This window comes from Argiope bruennichi, chromosome 10, assembly GCF_947563725.1.
Source record: "Argiope bruennichi chromosome 10, qqArgBrue1.1, whole genome shotgun sequence".
Lineage (NCBI taxonomy): Eukaryota > Metazoa > Arthropoda > Arachnida > Araneae > Araneidae > Argiope > Argiope bruennichi.
The window spans coordinates 24,981,832-24,998,682 of NC_079160.1; the positions used below are offsets into that span (position 1 = coordinate 24,981,832).

The following is a 16,851-nucleotide window of genomic DNA, read 5'->3' on the forward strand; positions in this document are numbered from 1 at the left end:
CTCAGAAAACTTTCTTCCTTAACAAAATATAATGACCGGGGCAGAAAATTTGCTAATTTTAGAAGGTTAGAGGGGAGGTGAGAAGACACAACGTATAATCAAAGCTTTGCCCCATATAAACAAAGTCTTTATCGTTACAATAGTTACGAATTAATTGGAACTGAAATGAAGTGAAATAAAGATGTAAGTGATTGTGCTTTTTCTGTATTAAATTGATCTGAAATTCTAAGGGCAATTTAAATAAAAAAGTAGAAAGATTTTTTTAAAAAAATCAAATATTCGTTGTTATTTAAAAAAATTTTTCCTTTCAAAAATGTAATGATTTGTGCATATATATGCTTACTTTCATTTTTGCTTTTATTTGAACATTTCAATATAAGTTATGTATAATATAATAGCAGAGTCTCTTGATTAAAGAAATATATCAAAACAAAATATTTTTTTTAAAGTAGCCTATTTATTTTTAAAAAAAATGAATAACACATGTCCTTTCATTATGAAAATGTTTTGAAGTTCTCATACAGAATAATTGGAACAGTAATATAAAAGATTTTCTCTAACCTGACACTCGTTATTCCGACAATTCCATTTATACGACACACTTGTTAGGACACGTTACTTGACAATGGATGAATCATCCTTTTCTGTTAAAACATGGAACCTTCGTCCTTTTAGTACATGATTCTACTTAACCCTTATGCTCATTTTGTATAGTATACCATACATACGACTTTATAAAAATATGCTACCACTATAAAATAATTTTTATAAAGTTGTATGTATGGTATACTATACAAAATGAGATGCTATACAAAATCAGGTATACTATACAAAATGTATAGCTACCTATATACATTTTTTTTTTTTTTTGCTTTTCTTCAAAAAAGCAATCTTTGCCACGATAAGGGTTAATACTTCAACTCAATATTTTCATCCTAAATTAATAATCGTCCTAAATTCCATATTATTGAGCTGTTTCCACATGCAGAAAGAAGTATAATTATGTAATTCAGGGATGTCAATACTATTTTCTCAGGCACCTTCAATAATCCTATAGTTTTCTGTTCCCACATCTGTCAGATTAGAAAGTATACAATACTTAAAGAAACTATTTTATCTTCGAATAATTTCAGCTTAAAGTGAGTCCATAGCAAAGGATTATTGGCTGAGGCTGGCGTCTTGGCCTAGGGGTAGCGCTTTTTCCCTTGATCTGGCCGTCCCGCGTTTGAGTCCTGGTTCTGGCATGGCTGTTCTCTACCCTATGTTCTATTTACGAGGTGTTTGAAAGAGCCCCCTTCGGTGCAATGAACAAGGCTCTTATTAATAATAATAAGATAAATGATAAGATAAATGTATGTACAAGATCTCATAAATGAAAGATCAAATAAAATTTTTACAAAAATTATCGCCATTCCATTATTACCAATAAGCCCGACCGGAAATGCAGCTATGGAAAACTAAAAACCGTCACCCGCTCCAAGTTTTCTTGCCAAAGGTCCAAATCCCAGTAAACCTATGACAGCAATAGGGGCAGGGAATGATTTACCGAGGGCAAAAATTCCGATTCCCCTGTAAAAAGGGGTTGTGCAAGCGAGTGTGTAATTGCCATCTTCATTTGAGCTAAAGTCAAACTTCTGTCCTCGGGTGCTCAGAGCTACTGCATTCCTCTTTCCTCGATTTCTCGGACATGGTTTGAATTGAAGTTCACTCCAAGGGACATAAGTAACTGCAATATTATTGACTGGAATGCCTTACTATGTTGCTATAACCGACATGGATTTGAAATACAGTTTATAACGAGGTGAGATTTGATAGTCATATGACCGGTAGTGATGGGATTTAGTTTGCTTCGGTTAGACTGATATTTTATATTTTACCAGTAAGAAAAACATTGATCAACAACTACCACGCCATGACTACTTCAAAGAAATGTATGAGTTTTTATTCCTTGAAAATACAAATACAATCTGGACTAAAAAACTGTCGTTTATGATATGCATTAGAGGCGCTTTTGCGTGACGTACGTAGAATTTACGCTACGCTGCTTTGAATTTACCACGAATGCCGATTGCCCATTGAACATTTCTTTTAAGAATCATAATAGTTTAACTTAAAACCACACCCAGAAGAATATTGTTTTCGCACCAGTCTTCCACAGCAAAATTCAATAGCAATTCTTTTCAGTAACTTGAATGAAAGAATACAATTTTCTAAGCTTAAACTTCCTTGTGTTGGAAAAAAAACTTGTATGCAACAATGGAGTCTTTTGTGAGCAGTGTCTTTTAACCTCTTAGTAAAGAAAACAGACAAAGGAGAGTACATATTAGAAAAGCATTTAGGTGAGTTAAAAATAAAGAGTTGAGATGTTAAAGTTCAATTAACGTTTCTTTAATTAAATGTTTCCTCAATTTATTTTTGCACGAAGTAAATACTATCTTTTCATTCACATTTATAAGTGGTAGTTTTTTTTTTTTTTTCGACTAATGGCGTTTGATGAAACGATAAATGTTTTCCTTATTGCAAAGAAAAACAAAGTTGAAATATTGCTGTTGTAAAGTTATGTTGTGTCAGTATATTTCTTCAATATATTTTTAGGTGAACATAAGCCTTTAGAAACGTATCGCAGTTCTTTTTGTATATTTTATAATGTAAGAGTTATTATTAAAATTTAATTGCGTACTTAAGTAATAATTGCAAACGTTTATGTTAATTATATAACTCATTAACATAAGTTAACATAAGGTGTCTAAAAAATAGTATTGACATCCACGAATTACACAATGGTACTTCTTTCTGCATGTGGAAACAGCTCAATAATATGGAATTTAGGACGATAATTAATTTCAGATTTCGAAACTGAAGTAAGGTACTTTAAAATGAAATAATTCATTTCAGATGTGTTTACTTGACAATAGTTTGAAGAATAAAAATTTAAATCAAATTTGCAACATGGTTACTTTTAATGAAACTAAGACTTTTTTATGGTCACCACTCGTTGATTGATGGTCTTGTGTTCGAGACGCTGATTGGTGGTCATGTGTTCGATACTTGTTTGTTGATGAATCATGTGTTCGAGACTGCACACCACTATATAAAGCATTTAGACGACATAAATCGGATACGGGTCAAATGCCTTCCAGCTATATACCGGACATTTTTAGTGAGAAACAGTCGGCTCAGCTACCTTCCTAGACATTTAATTACGACAAAAAAAATGCCAGTTTCATTCCGAAATAATCATTTTATAATATCAAAATAAGATATTAATATAAAAGCTGATTTAAAATTCTACTTACAGAGAGTTAAGGGAAATAGATAGTGCGAAAAAAATGCAGGATAAGAAACGAATGCATGATTGGGTTCAACTGGACGAGCTATAAGATACTGGAATAAACCAATAACGAATAAAAGTTTTTCATGTTAGTAATACTTTACGTTTTGGCAATATAGCGACTTCAATTTCACAACAACTTCTCAAACGACTTGTAGGATCCCCCCTCCCAGGGGAGAGCCTCAAATTTGGGTATGAAAAGCCGCTGCATGATGGTTTATTTTCTGCGTCTTGTTCAGTACAGAAATGATGTGGTCAGCTACCCGTTACAGATAATGGAACGAGCCTCCTACAGGAGAGGTTGTACCGTGACCGATGATGGCCCTTAGAATTTAACCATAGTTCCTTCGCATGCTGTCACGCCATTTAGTCATTCAGATTTTTTCATGAGCCTTAGGAAGATTCGAAGTAGTCATTTGTGACTATGACTCGAGGCTATATGTATTATTAAATGTGCTCAGCATTTCGAGACGATGACGATTCTTGGAGACGGAGTTTTGCTTCTCTGAACTACATTAAGGTACGGAGTTGCCACCCCAATACCGTGCACGAAGCACATCGTTGGTGAAATGGTGGAACCCGAAAATTATCTACTAGCAGCTACCCACATGGGTTTTAACCAAGGGAAACGCGAAACCCACCCGTTTGGCAGAGTAAACAGCGGCGGCCAATTAGAGCCGAGGAATGAAGTCATTAACCCATGAGACAATCAGATGGATAATGTGAATGTTCATTGGATCAAGTATAAATTGATCTTTTGTTGGAAAATTTTTAAATTTAAGTCGGAAAGATTGCGTATAAATGCACTCAAATACATAATGGTCTGCGGTGCCGACTTCACCACAATCACAGTATGGATTGTCAGTGATGCCAAATTTTTGAAAGTAGGATGGAAATCTTCCATGGCCAGAGAGGAATTGGATAATGAATGGATGGTATGATTTCCTCCTGGTGGAGACTGTAGGGATGTATTGATGGGTCTGAGGACCTTTAGTGGTAGATGCCCATTCATGTTGCCATTCAGCGATGATGTTTCCCCGGATATCGGCTTTCAAAGTGTTGTGAGATATGGGGACACGTGAGTCAATTATCTGTTTGTTTGTGCCAAGTTTGGCTTGTTTGTCTGCTTCTTCATTACCTTCCACTTCGATGTGAGTTTTCCCCAAAAGAATGAAAGTCGGCGGTGGGTATTAAAGATTTGAATTTCATCCGCAAATTGCTTCAGAATCCAACTTTTGCGGTTTGGTGAAGCAAGAGCTGAGAGAAGCGAAAGTGAGTCAGAATAGATTGAAGCCTTGATCCAGGAGTACATATTATCAATATATTCTAGGGCCATGAAGAAAGCATAGGTATCAGCTTGGAAAACTGTTGCATGATCCTCTAGTCGATGGGAATCGACATGGATTAATTTATCATAAAATAACAGGCAATTGCTGATCCCACACGGTTAACAGTTTTGGAACCGTCGGTAAAAATTTCGACTCCATCGCCTGAAGGTGGAGATTGCCGGAAAGGAAATGTAACCCACTCACAAGGGTGTTGAATTGGTTCGTACAACTGTGGGTCAGAGACAATGTCATTGATTTTAACCGGAAGCTTTATATATATATATATATATATATATATATATATATATATATATATATATATATATATATATATATATATATATATTGAATTCATTTAACATTACAAAAATTATAAAACTATTCAACAAAAATGATATACAGTGGCTCAAAATAATTCAAAGTACACCTTACTTTCACTTCATAAATCCGACTTTCAATATAAATAACACATTACCGGGAAGTGAAACATGTATTTATTTTTACACATAACAAATGGTTTAATTTAGAGTAAAAATATAGAAAAATCAATGAAAAATTTCTAAATTGAAAATTTTCAGAAGCATTTTAAATAAACATACGCAGAATTTTGCCTCAAAAAATTGAGAATACACCAATGAAATTTTTGCAATATCACACATAGAAATAAAGTGTCACTATTAAATTGCATGTCTTTTGGCTCTTATAATGGACTCTAAACGTCATGCTGCCGATTTGAACCATTTTTGGTGGTATCTGAAGATATTTTACCCCATTCTTTTTGCACCACTTGTTTTAAATAGATTTTGTTTCTAATTTTGTGTTTTTGAATCACTTTTTCGGGTATGGCCCACGAATATTCAATGGAATTGATGTCGGGGTACTGTGGTGGTGTAAGTAACTGCTATTTACAATAAAAAAGACACCATATTTTGAAGTTACGTGTATTCTGTTTGGGGTCGTTGTCTTACTAAAAAATGAAATTTCCTTCTAAACCCAAATTTTTAGCAATTTTCTTTAGATTGCTGAGAAGTATATCCAAGTAAACCATATCATTTATAATGCCATCTATAAAAATTAAATTTCCTACCCCGGATGAAGCCATGTAACCTCAAATCATCACGGAGTCACCATCATGTTTAACTGTAGGATGTACATTTTTTGGATACAAAGCAGTATTAGGCTTTCTCCATACAGTAAGATGGTTGCCACTGCCAAAAGTGTTGAGGGTTTTTTCATTACTAAATATAGATTTCTTCCAAAGGTTATTGGTCTTCAATTGATGAGTTTTTGCAAACTTCAAATGCTTTTTCTGGATTTGCAAGCTGATGAATGGTTTCTATCTAACAATGCGACTTTTATATCCAGCTTGTCTAAAGACATTTAGCACAGTTTCAGCACTTACACTTCTGCCTATGATTTGGAAAGTTTCTGCAACAAGTTGGATGAACCATATGGTAGCAGCAATCTAAAGGAAAGTGTTAAAAATTTAGGTTTAGATGGAAATTCCATTTTCCAGCAGTACAACGACCCCAAACAAAATGCACGTAACGTCAAAATATGATGTCTTTTTCATTGTAAACAACAGTTACAAACACCACCACAATACTCTGACATCAATTATTCGTGCGCCATACTCGAAAAAGTGGTTCAAAAATACAAAATTAGAAACAAAATCCATTTAAAACAAGTGGTGCAAGAAGAATGGGGTAAAATATCTTCAGATACCACCAAAAATTGGTCGAATCGGTACCATGACGTTTAGAGACTATTATAAGAGCCAAAAGACATGCAATTTAATAGTGACACTTTGTTTCTACGCGTGATATTGCAAAAATTTCACTGGTGTATTCTCGATTTTTTGAGGCAAAATTCTGCGTATGTTTATTTAAAATGCTTCTTAAAATTTTCAATTTAGATATTTTTCGTTGATTTTTCTTTATTTTTACTCTAAATTAAACTATTTGTTATGTGTAAAAATAAAAACAAGTTTGCACTTCCCGGTAATGTGTTATTTATATTGAAAGTCGCATTTGTCAAGTAAACGTAAGGTGTACTTTCATTTTTTTGAGCCACTGTATATGTAGTTGGATGGATTTAGACATTTTTTTTTTCTCTTTTCTTGTGGTATTTTGGATTTTTTTTATTTGTGTGTGTTTCCAACATGAATTAATCCTTCGAAATTTGAATGAACCTAGTATAATTAAAAAAGTGGGATTAATCAAGACAAATGACATTTACACAGGTGGATGAATTTGGCGGGAATTTTTCTCTTTTCCGGTGATATTTTTAATGTTTTGATTGTTCAATCTCATTTAACTATTTGTAAATTGACATGTGGATTCACTCGATATAATTAAAGCTATAAAACAATCAATAAAATGGCATACAAATCGTTGGATGTATTTGTAGATTTTTTTTACTGAGATATCTTGGCTTGTGTTTGTGCTTCCTTCTTCATTTAACCACTGTACGTTTAATTTTAAACTAACTTTGAATAACTAAAACTGCAATTATCAAAAGAAATGACATAAATTTAATTTAAAGAAGCAAATAACAGAATGATCTTTCAATCCTTTTAAATAATTTGTATAGAAATAATGAATAAAATTGAGACGTCGAAATAAGTCTTATTTAAATTATCTCGGTTATCTAATATTGTTTAAAGATTTTAGGAATTGTTTTTTTTATGTTATTAGATTACATAATTTCATTCAAATATTTACATACTGATTTTGAAATTTTCAAGTTACAAGATGATATTATCAATAAATGGCGCTATCTAATTATTTCTCAATATTGTGCTGAAATCTATGTGAGTGTGTATGTTTATGTAATAATTTCAGTTTATCTGCTTTCTTAAAGTTCAATATTTTCCAACCACTTGAATTCGAATTTCACTTTAACTTCTGAGTTGTCTTTAGTGTTCGTTTTCTGACACTCTTCAATATTCTAATATCTGTAACTTTAACCGTCCCGCATGAAACTGCATTATTATGCAAATACCAAGCGCCTAAAATAAATGCTTGCTAATTTAACTTTTGGTAAAACTCTTGTTTGAAATTTCATATGAGCTCTGAATGCCTTCCACATTTTCTTTTTCATATTTTCCCCTTAGTGTAATTAGATTATGATTTCCTGGTCATGGATTTAGACAAGAAATTTTAAAAGCTGCTAAAAAATTGTTCTTTCTGCTTATTCATGAAGAAGAAAAATAAAATAAAGATTTCAACTTAATTCCTTTCTTACTTATTTCCCAGAATATATATGACGCACACATATATGTAATGATTAAATAATATTACAATGCATTAAATTTGCAAATCATTTAAAATGTTCAGTTCTTACAAAACAAGGAAGCAGAACAAACTATTATTTCGCAAACTATAATTGTTCTTGAAAATAGATGCAGATTTTTTTTTCAAAGTAACACCTGCTTCTAAGGAACTAAAAACAAACGCGCCATTATTCGTAAAACAATGCGATTTTTTTTCTCGCTTCTGTTGTTAATTCCATTTTCCGGAAAATTGCAGTGATGTTTTTCTATTTGTGAACAGTTCTATTCTCTTAAAAAAAAAGAAATTAGACAAAGAATTATATTCAAATAAAAATATTGGACTGAATTCAATTTATAGCTAGCACTATGAAATGCATTAGGACCATAAAATCGTTTGCAATTGACTGAATTGTATCGTTTGACTGAATGCATTTTCGAAGAGATAATGATTAATGTACCTATATTTAAATGTTAACCCTTAACTGGGGAGGTGAAATTTTAGGACTTAACTGGGGAGGTGCGGTCTACGAGACCGCATTTCATTTACACTCAAATTAAAATTTCTAATGAATGCATTAGTTTGAAAAACTGCCAATATATTTTGCAGATATTTTTCTTGATATATAGATATGTTTTAGAAATTTTCTAAAATATATTATCATTGAAAAAAGTAAATGCGTTGGAGCATACATTTTTCTTCTCAAATTACATGTTACAATAAATAATATTCTTGAAAAAGCATATTACTTTTTACTTTTTAAATCATATTTGTTTTTACAGTATTTGAAGGTATATAGAAGACAATATGATGTAAAATTCAACAATTATATGAAAAATAAAGAAAATGACAATGGGTAAAATTGGCCCTTTTTTTATCGGCTTGTGTGACTTTCATAGCACGGTTTTCTATGACATTTTAAATATACAGGTTAAGAACTAGTATAAAAATCAATCTATAAATTCTGTATATATATTTTTTGGTATATTAATATATTTTATGAATTTTTCAAAATACATTATCACTAGAAAAATTAATTATGTTTGAACATACATATCAAAATAAGTTGAATGTGAACTCTTATCGAAAAACTCTTCTGTACAATTATCCTTATCACTAAGGATAATTAATGAAGGATAATTATTATGAATGATATTAAATGAAGAATAAATCATTTTATTCTTCATTTAAAAGTGTCTGGAGCACTGTTTCATAAAAGAATAAGTAAACTGGATGATATTTAGGGGCCCAAGTTTTAGCACCATCTGCTAAGCCTTGTTTATCACTGGGACACTAACAGGGAGATGCGGTCTTAGAGACCGCGCTTGAAGAAAGAACTGAATTATTTTAAAAAACATCTGCTGAAATCGGTTGAAAAAGTGCACGTGTATTCAAGGTCATAAAACTGGAAGCTACAGGGTCAATCCATTCAATTGAGCTAAAAATAGAATAGGGGTGACAGAAAATCCATCGCTAGCGGTCTCACAGACCGCACATTCCCAGCTAAGGGTTAATGAAATTATCACTGTTTTTTTCTACATTTAATAACTAATATATTAATCATTACATAGATACAATTTGTTACAAAATAATGCAGAATTAAAATCAAAGTTTATAAAATTTGAGATCCTAAATCATAAAAAATTGCACTTTTCTTTCCATTTGCAACTATTTTTTACACTTATTTATTAAAAAAAAATTGTTTGATGTGTATAAAGATTGAAAATTGATTTCTTAAATGACCTTCCACAAGCTTCTTGAGGTAGTAGAATTCTGAAATTCTGTATACGTATGCCTTTTCGGTTACATTATGACACTGCAATATTTTCAGAACTTATTTATCAGTTAATATCAGTTATTTATCAGTCATTTATTGATTTGATATTTGGTTCCATACAAGTTATTCTATTTTGTGAATTTGAGAAAAACTAAATTAATATTCCATAAACTTTATAATAATGAATGATTAATTAAATATTGGAATTTCAAAATAATTAAAATGAAAGAATTCTGTCTTCTACTACAATAATAAATGTGTATTTTAAAAAATTATTTTATTACATTTATTTATGAGTTAAATCTGTAAGAACTTTGGAATTATTTATAATTCAAGCTATTCTTCAATTTAAATTATCCCTAATTTATTTGATGCGTCAAATGCTTTTCTAATTCGTACCAACTTATGATAATAATAAAATCACCCAGAAAAAATAATCATTGGAGAGAATAAAAGTGACGTCACAATCATATAAGAAATGTAATGATGCATGTAATTTTTATTTATGTTTCTTGTGCTGTGATGCGATGTTCGATCTTCAAAAATGCTCATTAAATTCCAAAACTGAACAGGGGGCGCACATTTCTTTGTTGAAATGCCAAGTGTTGCCCACAAGTTTTCGAATACTATTAGCCAAATGTCAGAGATCTATCGCCAAAAAAACTCACCAAAGATCGCATGATAGATTCAGTAAAAATGCTAAATTAACGCCAAAGCTAATATTTCGTAACTATAATACGCCAATGCCGAGCAAGGCTTTCTCTGGGATGACACCTTTATTAGAAAGTATGCAAGAATGTTTTATGGAGACCACTCCCACTGATAATATACTTCATATATGAGAAAACGCTTATACACACTTTTTAAATTCATTCTAATTCATTTCCTTCACAGGAGAATGAAAGTATTAAGTTGATTTCTAACCTAAATGACTAGTTCTGGTTTAATTTACAAGCCTATTTTATTTAATTGTTTATTGGACTAAAGTAAAAGAAATTCTCCAATATTTTAACATTTCATATGTGATAATAATTTTTGATCTGTTAATATAATTATATATTTTCAATGTCAACGTACTTCATGAATTGGGGACATGCCAAATGACTTCAACTTTATAACAGAAATATCAATAATTCTGTTATTCTTTTTAATATATATGTTTCAAAAAACATTTGTTGACCTTCAATCACAAAATAAGACCACAACAATCACAAATCATTAAAACTGTACTTTGGGTTATCAATAAAAATCTATGACTTTACTTTTTCATCCATGCCACAGACACCAACACCAGATTCTAATAAAAAAAACGCTCCATTTGTTAAAGAAATCGTTTGGAATAAATGTTCTTTCTCCAAACGATTATTGCCCGAGATTTTTATCGTAAAAGAAGCTCGTTCGTTTATTGCGAAAGAACAATTGTCTGTCTTCCACTAAAACTGGTAATTTAAAGTAACCATAGAAGCAGAGATTGTAAGCAATTACATAAAATTACGCTTGAAAGCTTCCTGTGATTGTTAAATGAGATGTAAAAATTTCTCGGTTTTCTGAATACATGAACTACCAGTAAGCTCATTTTCTCATCCGGTAAACAAGTGGTTTAAGATGATTGATTTTTCAATTTGAAAGATAGTTCAATTTTAATAACTTAATAAAGGAAATTATTCTAAACAAATTTATATCCATCCAAAATATTATTTTATCATTATTTCTTTAATTTCAATTTTATCGGAATTATGAATTTTCTCATAGAAACACTTTTTTCGTTTCATTATGTTTTATTCTCATTTGAAATTATTTATTAAAAATTATTATATTTTCAAGATAAATATGATCCATCTCATTTATAACGGACATTCAAAAATAAGTTTACCTAAATTACAAAATGCAATAAATAATTCTTTTTTTTTAGTGCCAAATAAAATCCTTTAAAATTATTCAAAATTGCATTTTTTATGAGTATTTATCTCTTTTGTTATTATTGTTGTTCATTCGTAAATTTGCCATATTTTGCCATTACTTGCTGTTTTCTTTTTGTAGAAAAACACTTTAGCATCATTTTTAAATTAAAATGCATATTACTAATATAATAACTGTAATAATTAAAAATGATACAATGCATTCAACAGTAATATTCATATTACTGTGATCTAATAATTAAGACTCTTTATTAAGTAAACTAATTATACCTTTAGAAAAATTTTCACATTGAAGGATTTGAATTAAAACTTAGAACAATGCAATTTTGCTGCAAGTACAACCTACCAAATTTTATTCATCTAATCAGTACCATTTCTTGAGTTATCGAATTCATAGAAAAACTGACGAATTCTAAAAATGCTTTTTTTAATAAGAAATATTTAAAGCGACGAAATCAATAAAAATCTCAAAATCGAAAATTTTTTGAAGATTGGAATTTTATAATATAAATGTGATGGTAAAAATAAAGCACATTTTCATTCTTTATGTAACAGTGCCATCTAGAGATGAAAATGTAAACTGCAAATAAGAATTAGCAACAGTTACATTCATTTAAAATAATATTACATCTGCAAATTTACTAAATCTAGTGTCATTCGAAAGTAAATTACTCTCAAATTTAAACTTAATTTACGGATTAATATATCACTTTTTTTCTGCTTGATGTATTAGAAATTTATCTCTACCTCTTACCATCTCCAATTATTTTTAATTGGCCGACTTAAGCGACCAGTTCGTTCGACAGAAATAATGGTTCCTAAACTTTTTTAATTACGTAAATTAGTCTTAATGGTTTTTTAGCAAAATAGTCTTAAGTTCAAATTTTAATAGATACATAGTTCATATTATTTTAGAAGCCTTGCGCTGTTCTGTTCATTTTTCTAGGTATTTCTCTTATTTTCTGTAAACTCCCTTAAAAAATTAAGATTCTGTGCTATATCTAACCGTTTAACAATGCAATCTAATTTCTAGCCAAAATAATGTAACTGGCAATTTTCTTCACGTTAAAAATATTTTTTAATATAGTTTTAAATTTTTTACAAATTATTCCCACAATTAAGTAAATATATCGTTTACTTTTCTGAAATTTTCTTTGCCAATAAGAATTTGTGTTAAAAACAGGATAGTAATTCTGACTGTAAAACAAAAGCGAAAAAGAATCTGAAACTTTAATATTAACATCAGTCAATAACTTTTGCGTTCTTCTAGAATTATAAGGAATTAGAATTATTACAATCTTTCGTATACGTTTAATTTTCATTCAGAATTCTTATTGTTGAAAAATACGCTTAAAGTCTTTTTGAGGAATTATATATTATTACGCCATAATTATTATACACCAAAAAATTGGTGTTATCGAAAAATGTATTATTTTTTTAAAATTTAAGATGATGTAAAATTAATTTTAAAAATTACAGAAGAGAATATTATAAGTAAAAACGTAACAACAGAAATAAAGCAAAATTAAAACTGATAATGGAACATGAAACTCAGTATGCGATCTTTTGGTAAAATTGAAGTTCTGCTTCCAATTTTGGTTTCAAGTGGTCGAAAAACAGGAGTTTAAAAGCACATATTAAGCACTATACAGTAGGAGGACCTAGCAATAACCCATTCAACCAAGGGAGTGAATAGTATCATTCTAACCACGCCAGCCTGCCTAAAGTTCAGTATTCCACAGGCCAAGCTATATGACAAGCATTATCCCCCATTAAATGAAACACAAAAATCTCAGTGTGAGTCTCTGAAAATAAAAATCTGAGCACTCGTATGGTCTTATTCAGGATTCACAATTTCATACGGAGACTAGGAGTGAATAACACCTTTATTAAAGAGTATTCGAGAAATTTTTAAGGAGATCACTGCCACTGGTTTTCATTAGAGCATATGCTGGCAGATACTGAAATAAATATTTAAAAGTTATAATTTATATCACAAATTCAATAAAGAAACTTAAAATGTAAATTTTTTCATACGGAAATTTATAATGCAACAATAGATAATAGCATCTAAATCTATTTAACATGATTCTTATATCAAATGACAATGGAAGAGTACTCAAGTTTCGGATTTCAATTATGAAAATATTTTCCATTCTTCCACAAAGGCGCTTTAACCCTCCAGTTGTCGGAGTACCAAGCATTTACCCATTCTATACTACGCCAACTTGTCTAAAGCTCAGTATTCCACAACACAAGCTATATGACATCGAGTATTATCATCCATTAAAAGAAACATATATTTGATAGTTCCAGAATATAAATAAGAAAAAATTAAGATTCATTTTTGTTCTTTTACCTTTTCTCATCATATAACCATTTCTGATACGTCCTATTCTTATTTCTGTCAAACCATCAGCCAAATGCAATGAATCTTTCTACTCTCTAGTGAAATAAAAATTGATGCATATTTTCCCTCCACAATAAGGCCAGCCTAAAGAGTTGGCTCTTAAAATATCAATCATTCAGGGAGATTTTCCATTGTTACTATTATCCGAGAAATGTCAAATTAAAGAGCGGAGAAAACTTTTCCTGTGGCAGAGCTTATATTTATTTTTTTAATGAAGCTTTTTGTATTTTCTCGTAAATGTAGTATAAAAAAAGTATTATCGTCAAAAAATTTTAACTCGAGATTTTGACAAATCTCTACGTTTTAGATCTTCCTGAGTTCGAAAAACACATTTTTGGAAAATGTCCACCTGTCTTTCTGTGATAAGGATAATTCAAAAATGCTTTCTGATAATCGGTTGAAATTTGGTATAAAAAGTCTTTACATCAAATTTATATTTTTATCAAATTTTGAGCACACTCCTTTCAATGGAAGTCTACCTGTCCGGCTGTTCGTATATAAGTTAAAAGGACAACTACAAAATAAAAAGAGCTAGATGGCTAAATTTCGGTACACAGACTCTAAACCTGTAGACATGTATCGAAGTTTGAGCCAAATCCGATAAAAGGTTAAACGCCTATAAATCTATATTTTCAGAAAAAAAAAAAACGTAAATGCGATAGTTCAAAAACGGAATCAGTTAAATATATCAAACGTCTAAACGTTAATGTGTCTAAAACACATTTCAATTTTTGGATACTATAACAGCATGCCAGTGATTAATCGCCAAAACACTCGCCAAGGATCATAGATTGAGTAAAAATGTTAAATTCACGCCAAAGATTAATATTTGATTATTGTACCTCCATGTCAAACGCCGCAAAGCATTCTCTGGTGTGGCTCTCTTTTATTAGAAAGCATACGAGAAAGTCTTTGGGAGACCACAACTGCTGGGCTTTTTTCCAATTTTTTTTACGTTATAGCAAATTGATTTAAAATTTCAAAATATGTTCAATAATAAAGAATTGCTTTTCATTATTTCAATTCTGAGAGAGAAAAAAATATGTAAATAGTTTTAGTCTGAACCGTTTTTGGCATAAAAATGTAAACTAAGGTTGTGTTGAGACAAACAGTTGTGTTTCACTCAAATATTTAAAAACTGACCGCTTATTGTTTATTTTCTGACTTTATAAGTATAATAAAAAATAAAAATTGTGTTAAAATCATATTGAAAAATAAATCTGATACCATTACATTGCTTAACTTAAGTTGTTGTTTATAAGATTTTGAACTAAGATGCAATTCTTGAGCAAGATGTCATTATAATTTTCTTTTACAACATTGTTTCTGTTATTTCTTATTAAAGAGGGTATTATACAAATAATACTGATCTTATTACACACTTTTATTTAACTTGATATTTTCAGGTTTGTAAAATAAAATTTAGCTATCAATTTTTCACTCATTTCATAGTATGCCAGAGTTTTGAAAACCAATATAATTGTGTATTATTGTTGTATTATTCTATCTTCATAACTTAATTATGAGTTAATCGATTAATTTAATTAAATCTTCCATTTTATTAATAGCGCCATTTTGTAGTTAATTTTTTAAAATTAATTTCAAGGTTACATAATATTTATAATAAATGAATAATAAACAATAAGTAACAGAAAATAATAAAAAAAACTCATTTTTACTTTTTTATGTATTTTTCATTTTTAAAAGCATCTTTTTATTAATTTATTTAATACATTATTTTAAAATAATGAATGTAAGTTATAGCAATGGAATTGACAAACGATATGCAGATATGAAAATTGCAAACAATTTATCATCTAGAATTAAGTTATAAATATTTTGAAGATGAGCTTACCACCAGTACAGTGATTGATATTTTTCCTTCCACGTTGGGTGTATGCAAATAGGAACAAGAATTTGGAATTTTCTTTTTCTATTAGAAGAAAATTGAAAGAAACATTCTGATTCGTTTGGCATAAAAACAGAGCTCGCATCGGAAACTGAACAGGAAGTGTAATATATACAGCTGTCAAAGTTTATCTAATCCTCTTGAAGATAAGCAGATATTAAATTAAATATATGTAAAAGTGATTTTGAGTCACGTAGCATCCAAATGATTGTAAAGAATGAAGTCATTGCCAATTCTGCATAGATTTAATAAAAAGTAAGTCATAAACCTCTAATGAAATCTATTATTATTAAATATTTAACGTTATAATGCTTTTAGGTTGGCATATTTTCTGTAAATTGCATGATATAAAGATTATAAAATTTTACAAAGCAAATAATTGACCTGGGGTTATTAAATTGGGAATACTCTTATGTTTTGAATATCTCCATCAAATGCTTATTTTTCAAAGAATTTAAAATATTTTTTCAATTAATTAAAAATTAATTAAATTTGTTTCCCTCAATAACGTAGCGGCTTATTATCGCACAAAACTTTATTTATCTCTGCTAATTATTGAGCATAATTTGTAGCAATGCCTTTTATTATTTTAATCAAAAATTTGAATTAATTTTATTGTTTCACCCTTTTTTTATATTCACATGCTTTTGTCATTATTCATATTATGGTTAAAAAGATATTTTTCTCGAAAATAAAGTTCAAAGCCGAATTTCCATTTTAGCTTTTATTAATGTGACAATGTTTTCGCTAACTTTCTTTTTGTTACACTCAGAATTCAATGGCTGATGCAATCAAAACTGATGAATCAAACTTAATACGCTATCTCACTAGTTAGTTTCGGAATAGGATTGTAAATTTTCTTTGATTTATTTTATTGTTAAATGAAAATAATTACAAAAAATTAT

The 16,851-nt window shown here is 29.8% G+C and overlaps 1 protein-coding gene across 1 annotated transcript in view; it reads right to left on the bottom strand.

Annotated features, from left to right (window-relative positions):
• Positions 1 to 16,004, bottom strand: part of LOC129989184 (uncharacterized) — a 74,494-nt gene extending 58,490 nt beyond the window's left edge. Inside the window, exon 1 of the mRNA XM_056097557.1 lies at positions 15,893 to 16,004. The gene's annotated coding sequence lies outside the window, so the exon portion shown is untranslated. The remainder of the gene's footprint in view (positions 1 to 15,892) is intronic.
• Positions 16,005 to 16,851: the final 847 nt, after the last annotated feature.